Below are 7,082 nucleotides of genomic sequence, written 5' to 3'. Positions count from 1 at the left end.
ACGGCCGCCTAAAGGGCTAAATATAGCACAGTTTTCAGCAGAGCGTTGCTCACTCTTTGCTCCTTTCACATTCCACGCCCTCCTCCCACCCTCACTGGCTGCATGAAATGCGTTGATTTCGCTTATTCAGCAAGCGCCTCTCTGGGACGCCAGCGAAGGGCTCTCATATTGGCTGTAAGATGACAAAGAAGGCAAGTACGCGCACCCTTGCGCTCCGCTCATGCGGTTTCGCTGCGGAACGCGGGCAGCTATCTGCGTCCGCTCGCGTCTCCTACTGCAAGCCGGCCTCCGCTATAGTGTGACAACCAGCTATGACCGCTGGATACATGACAACAGATTCCACAAAACACTGCTTCAATTCATACACAACACAGGCCTCACAGCACACATATAATACACATATACGCTCCAAGAATTATGCCTTAAGGGCAAATCTTTATCGCAATAAAAAAAAAAAAACTGTCTGCGTCCCGCTGCTAGTACGAGCGATGTGCGCGCGCACACTAGTGTTGTTGCTAGCGATCTGCAGAGTGGCTGTGGCCAAGTTCTACTCTGCGACGTAGTTTGAGCGCGCGCACACGTTACGTCACGTTCGCGAGAACAACAACGCCTGGAGTTCTACCGATGGTTCGACGCACTGGCGCAGCCGACATAACCGGACGCGGCCAACGCGTTCCGACGCGCACGGCGTCGAGCGACGCTCACCCGCGTGCCGATAACGTCGGACTATAAGCGCGCCTTAAGAGCTGCACTCTTAAAATGTATGTACAGTCGCGGACAGAATATTATGGACCATGAAATCTAAGAAAAAGCTGAATATATCCGCAACCTCACAACGCAATCTGGTATTTGCATTTTAGACCTCGACTAGAATATGCTGACAACGTTGTCGTGGGCGGTTTTACTGGTTACTGCTACAGGCTGCTCGGGAATTGAACGTTTTCCGAGATCCCGTGGTCCATTTTATTCTGTCCGCGACTGTACATACCATTGGGTATGTATCCACGGTGTCGCTGAGTCTGTACCACTGAGCATGTGCCCCAGGGGCCATCGGGCATTTGCCGCTCTTCAATGAACGTTTTTTTTTTTTTTTTGACGTCAACTTGGGTCACATCAAACCTATTTCTTTTTCTATGCCTGTACAGTGGCATTCACGTAATGCGATTTTTTCTTGCAAATAAGGGTCGTTTGTCGGCTCTGAGAAAGCGCGTTCTTGCCAAATATTACCTTCAGCATCGTGTCTGTATTCTTTGAGGGCTTTGCATCGAAGATATTGAGCTAAGAGGCTTCTGCTGCTACTAAAGTGGTTGACGAAGGCTTTCTGCTTTTCTGTTTAATCATACGATGACGAAGTATTTGTTGTTAAGTCTACAAAGATGGCCAGAGTGACTGTAGTGGTTATGAATGATAACGCATAGGCTTGTGCATGCATTGAGTGGTTCCTGTTACAATGCTTACCCTGTACATTGCTAGAGTCAAGCCCCTCACGCCGCAGGCAGAACAGTGCGATGTTCAAACCGTAGGCAAGGTTCTCTCATGCCGATGCCAACTACAGTCGAGCACGCAATGACTTGTATAACAAAGGAATAAATACGTCCCTGTTCTTGTGTGAGCTGCGTGACCTTTACAATGAGGTGACTTACATAACGAAGGACTTCGGAAGCCCCAAGCACTCCGTTATAAACGTGTTCGACTGTATTACACTTCTTTGACACGACTGGAACGTATACGTCACGCCTCACGTAACACGAGCTAGAGCACTTGCGCGCTCTAGCTTCCATTCGGCGACTAGAACTAATGACTCTCTTCCTTTAGTCATGAGCGGGAGCATGTCAGTTTGTTCTATTCTCGCCTCGTGGCCGCTAAAGCTTTGGGACGCTGTGTTGAACTGCACCCCCGCCTTTCGGAGTCAGCTCTCATGCCGAGTCCTTTCATCGTAGCAGAATGCTACGAAGACGCTGCGAGACATTGTACCGCCTTCGTGTTCGACCCAGGTTGTACCGTTCCTTTCTGGAGTAAAAAAATTCGTGGACAATTACGATACTCCCTGATGCGAAATCTATACGCGTTTTCATTTTGGAGTGCATCATGTAACCGCGCAAACAACAAAGGACAAAGAAGGAAACACACAGGAAACACAGAGGACAGGTCCTGTGTGTTTCCGTTTTTTTTTGTCCTTTGTTGTTTTCGCGGTTACATGATGCATTCCAATATCGGCCACCAACTAGCGCGCCTATTCCTGTTAAACGTGTTTTCATTCTGCGATATATTGGCTGGCGCTGGCTATCTGTCCCGTGCGGGACGTTCCAAATGGAGCGAAGTGTGACACGACGGCCTCGCTAATCGGGAGGTGCATTTTTTTTTTTTTTTGTTCCTTGAGCTGCCTCGCCGATCACCCATGTGTCGGTAAATTCCCGTTCTCTGTCCGTTGTAATTATCTTTAGCTCTGCAATCCTGCGTCATTCCTATTGTCTTCGAAACTAGTCCAATCTTCAGTCATGGTCCATTTTACACAGCATAGCGGGAAGTGAGCCATCATGTGAACACACCGTTGCGTTTGCGTTGGCCGCCGATGCACAGCAAACAGTCATTGCCGAACGCAACTAGAATGGGGAAGCGCGAGGAAGAAAAATACACCCTAAAAGGAAGACCGATGCACTGATGAGACACAAAATTGGCGAGTACGAATCTGAGTGTTAGCTTTCGTAGCCCAAGCTCTGGAGCCGTTACAACTGCAGAGGCGAAGACAGACAATTCCCACGAAACACGACGCTGTTGCGTATGAACGGTTGCTTTATTAATGTTAGAACTACTAGACCATAGCAAATCAACGTCGGAAATGTACATTGCTCAGCGATTGAAACGCGATACTTGGATCACGCGGCTGCCACCGTCTTTTCCCACTCCCCTTTTTTTGGTTACAGGTAAGCTCTAGGTGATCGTCGTAGGACCAAATATAAATATATCAGCAAAGGTTCTCGCTTTCAGTGCACATCACTATGCATCAGCTTGGTGTCCCCAGCGCTTATAGTCGGCGTCAAAAGCGCCGGCGACCGTCCACTTTGAGTATCTCGTTTCAGTTGCTGAGCACACTGTGCGTACTGTTGCCTACGAACCGCGCATATCCAGTCTTTCCGCTGCTCCATCTGGTGAGGCCGCGATGAAAATTGATTGAAGGGAATGGCCTAACCAGGTTCAGTCATGTTTCAGTAACTGTACGTGTCCAGAAAAGCAACGTGTTTGATCAGATTCACTTTCCCGTTGTATTTCGCCAACGAAAAACGGGGAAAAAAATTCAATGCCATTCCACTCTGTGAACCTGGATGGCCAGCGAAGCTGTGCATGAGGGCGCCTTAATGGCGAGCTGTCCATTGCCGCGCGATAAACGCCGTGTGCACATAAATGGAACGCGAGGCGCGTCCAGTCGCTCCTCCACAATGTTGAGCCTCGGAAGATGATGAGGCACCGGGAGGTATACGTACCCATGTATTGTTACCTAATGGGGCACGATACCTTTTACTGACGAATTCTGAGGGCACACAGTGCTTCGCCGTAGCCAAGGCGATCGTGCATTGAACGACGCGCCCCAGTGAAGTAATGGTTGTGAGGTGCCTCGAAAACCAGAAGCGGTCACACACAACACAGGCCACACAAAATTGGTTCCCAACAAACTCCGTCCGAAACGTGGCCGTTGCTACACTGAAACTTTCCAAGTTTGCGGGATCGGGGCCACACGGACGGTTCGCATTTCTTTCTGCCTCGCGGTTCTGGCGGGCGCAACGCTCACAGGACCGCAACCATGGGAGAGAGGAAGGAAAGGAAAGGAGATACGCAAGCGCTTGGGAACGCCGACAAAGAGAGGGCGTTGCGAACTTAGACGCGGCCGATGCGGGTCAAAGTGTATTATCTCTTCTGATCAGGGTAATATCAGATACGGGTTGTATCTGGACCTAACGTATTAAACTTAGTTTTGCAAGTAGGCTGAGTGCTTGAAGCCTGCTTCACCTCCGCCGCCGGTCGGCCCGGTATTGCACTATCTTCGGTATCGCGCCACGTATGGCGAGAAATTCTCGATCTACACTGCCCGATAGACGCAAGCAATTTTTTCCGGAACCTAGCCATATACAACTGTGCTGTAAAACATACGGAACGTATTAAATCAACGTAGCTGGCGGAAGCTCCTGCAAAGCCCGGCCCGGCCGCCAAATGCTACTACATTCGTAGCGTCGCCGCAGGAAGGCGCCACTGGACAAAATTGATCCCGCGCTCGGTGCCTACAGGAACGATTCCTTGGTCATAAACTCATGTTGAAAATGTCTCCCTCGAGTGCAAGTTGCTTCAGTAACCGGCGAAATAAATGAACGTTCTTGAACATACCTCATGTAAGTTTAGCTATTCTGATTCAGTAAATACAATAAGTTATTGGACCAGTCTCGTTTTTTTTTTGTGTCACACCTCGTATGTAAGTTGTGAGTAGTAGAGGTGTTTTTCGGTTCTTTGTAACAGCAGTTGCAACCATTTCCACTAACATCAGAAGAAATCCTTCACTGGCGCAACGTCCCTCGTGTGTCAGCTCTCTTTCGAGTGCGTGTACGTGTAATTCTGTTAGCGCCTACTCTGCATTTCTGCGACGAGATAGCCTCTGCCGAGAGCAAAGAGCAAAATAACCTTGATATTGAGTTTAAAAAAACCTTCTGCCAAGTTTACGTTCCCGTGTTTGACGTCAAGACGGCGGAACACATTGTGTAACCCGCAAGCATATAGAGGAAATTCGTGTACTCAACAGCAAACGGGAAACTCCGCGAACAAACTGACATTTCGCGTTAGATTGATAACACCGTCTCACGCACCACTTTCGTGTCGACGCGCTATATAACGCACCTTAGTTCGGACAGCTAACGTGGACACGGCGATGATTTACCGGCAAAATGTTCACGAATTTTTTTTTTGTAGTTTCTAAACGAAACATGAATGAACCCAACAGTTCACCGCGGGGTTACAATGGACACCAGAGATTGATGGCATTGGTGACGCATCACAAGAGGATCAGTGATACATTACTGTCATTTTTTTTTCAGCATACTGTTTCGTATACGGTTTTATTACCAGAACCCACAAAGTAGTAGGTACAAAACCACATTCATGAAAGCGATTCTTTACAGAATACGTGATGGAAAAGCTTGACTTGGCAGTACAGTAGTAGAGACACGCAAATTTGCGTTCAAGCACCAGCGTGCTCGAAGTTCTTTATGTCCCGGGCGCCGCCCGCGCACAGGGAGCCTGGACGAAGAAAGGCAAGAGGAATGAATGCCATGCGGCGGGCCAGCAAATCAAACTGCCAGATGGGCACATTTGCCGACGCCTCCGTTCGGCCAGTCCTTCTTCTCGCGAATTAGCGCACGCTCACGGGAACGGATGAGGAGGAAGCAGCAACAAAGTAGAGCCGCGCATGTGGGAGTGCTACTCCTGGATACTGAATGCGGTCAGTCCTACAGCCCCGCTAATTCCATTAAACTGGGCTCATTGAATCCTGCAAGATGGGAACGAGGTTAATTCCACATCGAGAACCCCGCACTGACGGCAAATGAAAGTTAACTGCGTGACGACCGTTCCGCTCAGAGGAGGCTCACGGTTCCGCAGTGTTATCACACAAACCGCCAGGGATCGGCGCTCGAAAGAGCGTAGGAATTCCTTGCATCTGTTACGGCTCAACAACAACGTGTGGCGCAATCAGCTTAGGCGGCGCTTCATTTTTCTTCTGCGAGAAAGTTCAAGCTCACGTAAGCGTCAAGTAAAATGCAGCAATTCTGCGAAATATACGACACATGCCTGCGTTCTCTTGTGTTCGCCTTAATCGAGGCGCTCCGTCATAAATATTGTTTGTCGGTTTGCTTATTTCAAACTGTTTATGCTCTCCTTCAGTAGAGCTACTATCATCACAACTTTTCCATTGAAAAAGAATGGCTTTCGCTTTAACGAAGGAAAGATGACATGCATGCTATTTTCACGGAAAAGAGGCATACAACCTGAACCAAACACGATGAATGGGTATGCGCTTAGTGCGAAAAAGGAACCGAAATTTCTTGGTGTTATATTGTATGATAAACTCACGTTTGTGCAACATGTAAAAATATCTAAAAATCAAATGTCTAAACACTGTAAACATCGTTAAAATTATTTCGCACCAGTCGCGGGGAACTGACAAGAAATGCCTGCTCTCGCTCTGTAACAGTCTGATGAAATGTGCACTGATTACGGGAACATCATGTACCAGTCAGCTGCACGTTCTGCTTTAAAAATTCTCGATCCCGTACACAACCTTGGCATGTGGCTAGCCCTACGTGCATACCGTACTAGTCCTGTTGCAAGTTTGCACGTAGAAGTAGACCGACAACGGGAGTATCGTAGCTTTATGTACATACTTAAGCTTAACTCCAACCAAAAATACCCGCGTTGCAAAATGATAGACAACACAGAAGCGCAAGCCCTCTTTGCAAAGCGGCCAATGTTAGCGACGCCATTTCCACTGAAGGCAGTGTGGCTACGTCAAGAAAACAACATATTGCTGTCGGACGTTCACCCGCACAACACTAACGAGTTAGCAGCAACATGGGAGTCTAGCCCGATACAATATGACTTCTGGTTCAAAGAAACAAACAAAAGGCATGGACCACAAGAAGCTTTACGACAACACTTTTGATCACTACAGAGTACTTAAAAGTGCCCAAAATTTTACATTGATGCTTCAAAATTCTGCTGAAAGAACATCATGTGCTGCATTAGGTCCAGATTTTGTAGCCCATTTAAGAATAAACAAACACACAAGTATATTCACTGCTGAAGCTCATTCTATATTCTTGCAGCTAAAAAAATAACAATAAAACGAATCTATCAATCGTTAATATATATACAGACGCCTTAAGTGTGGTCCCGTCGATACATCTAGAAAAATAGAGAAAGAATCCAATGATAAGCACTGTCTTCAGCAGCTCATCTCTAGCCTGCAAAAGAGTGCTACACATTATAATTTGCTCGATACCTGGCCATACTAGTATACCTGGTAATGAAGCGGCAGACGCAAA

At 47.6% G+C, this 7,082-nt stretch overlaps 1 non-coding gene across 1 annotated transcript; it reads left to right on the top strand.

Annotated features, from left to right (window-relative positions):
* The first annotated feature begins 3,873 nt into the window (after positions 1 to 3,873).
* Positions 3,874 to 4,059, top strand: LOC126539284 (U2 spliceosomal RNA). The gene has a single exon (XR_007601278.1). It is a non-coding gene; the product is annotated as a U2 spliceosomal RNA (small nuclear RNA).
* The last annotated feature ends 3,023 nt before the right edge of the window (positions 4,060 to 7,082 follow it).

The sequence above is a fragment of the Dermacentor andersoni genome, chromosome 11 (assembly GCF_023375885.2).
Source record: "Dermacentor andersoni chromosome 11, qqDerAnde1_hic_scaffold, whole genome shotgun sequence".
Classification (NCBI taxonomy): domain Eukaryota; kingdom Metazoa; phylum Arthropoda; class Arachnida; order Ixodida; family Ixodidae; genus Dermacentor; species Dermacentor andersoni.
Note: the sequence above shows the minus strand (reverse complement) of the source record. Positions and strands in the feature narration are given on the sequence as shown.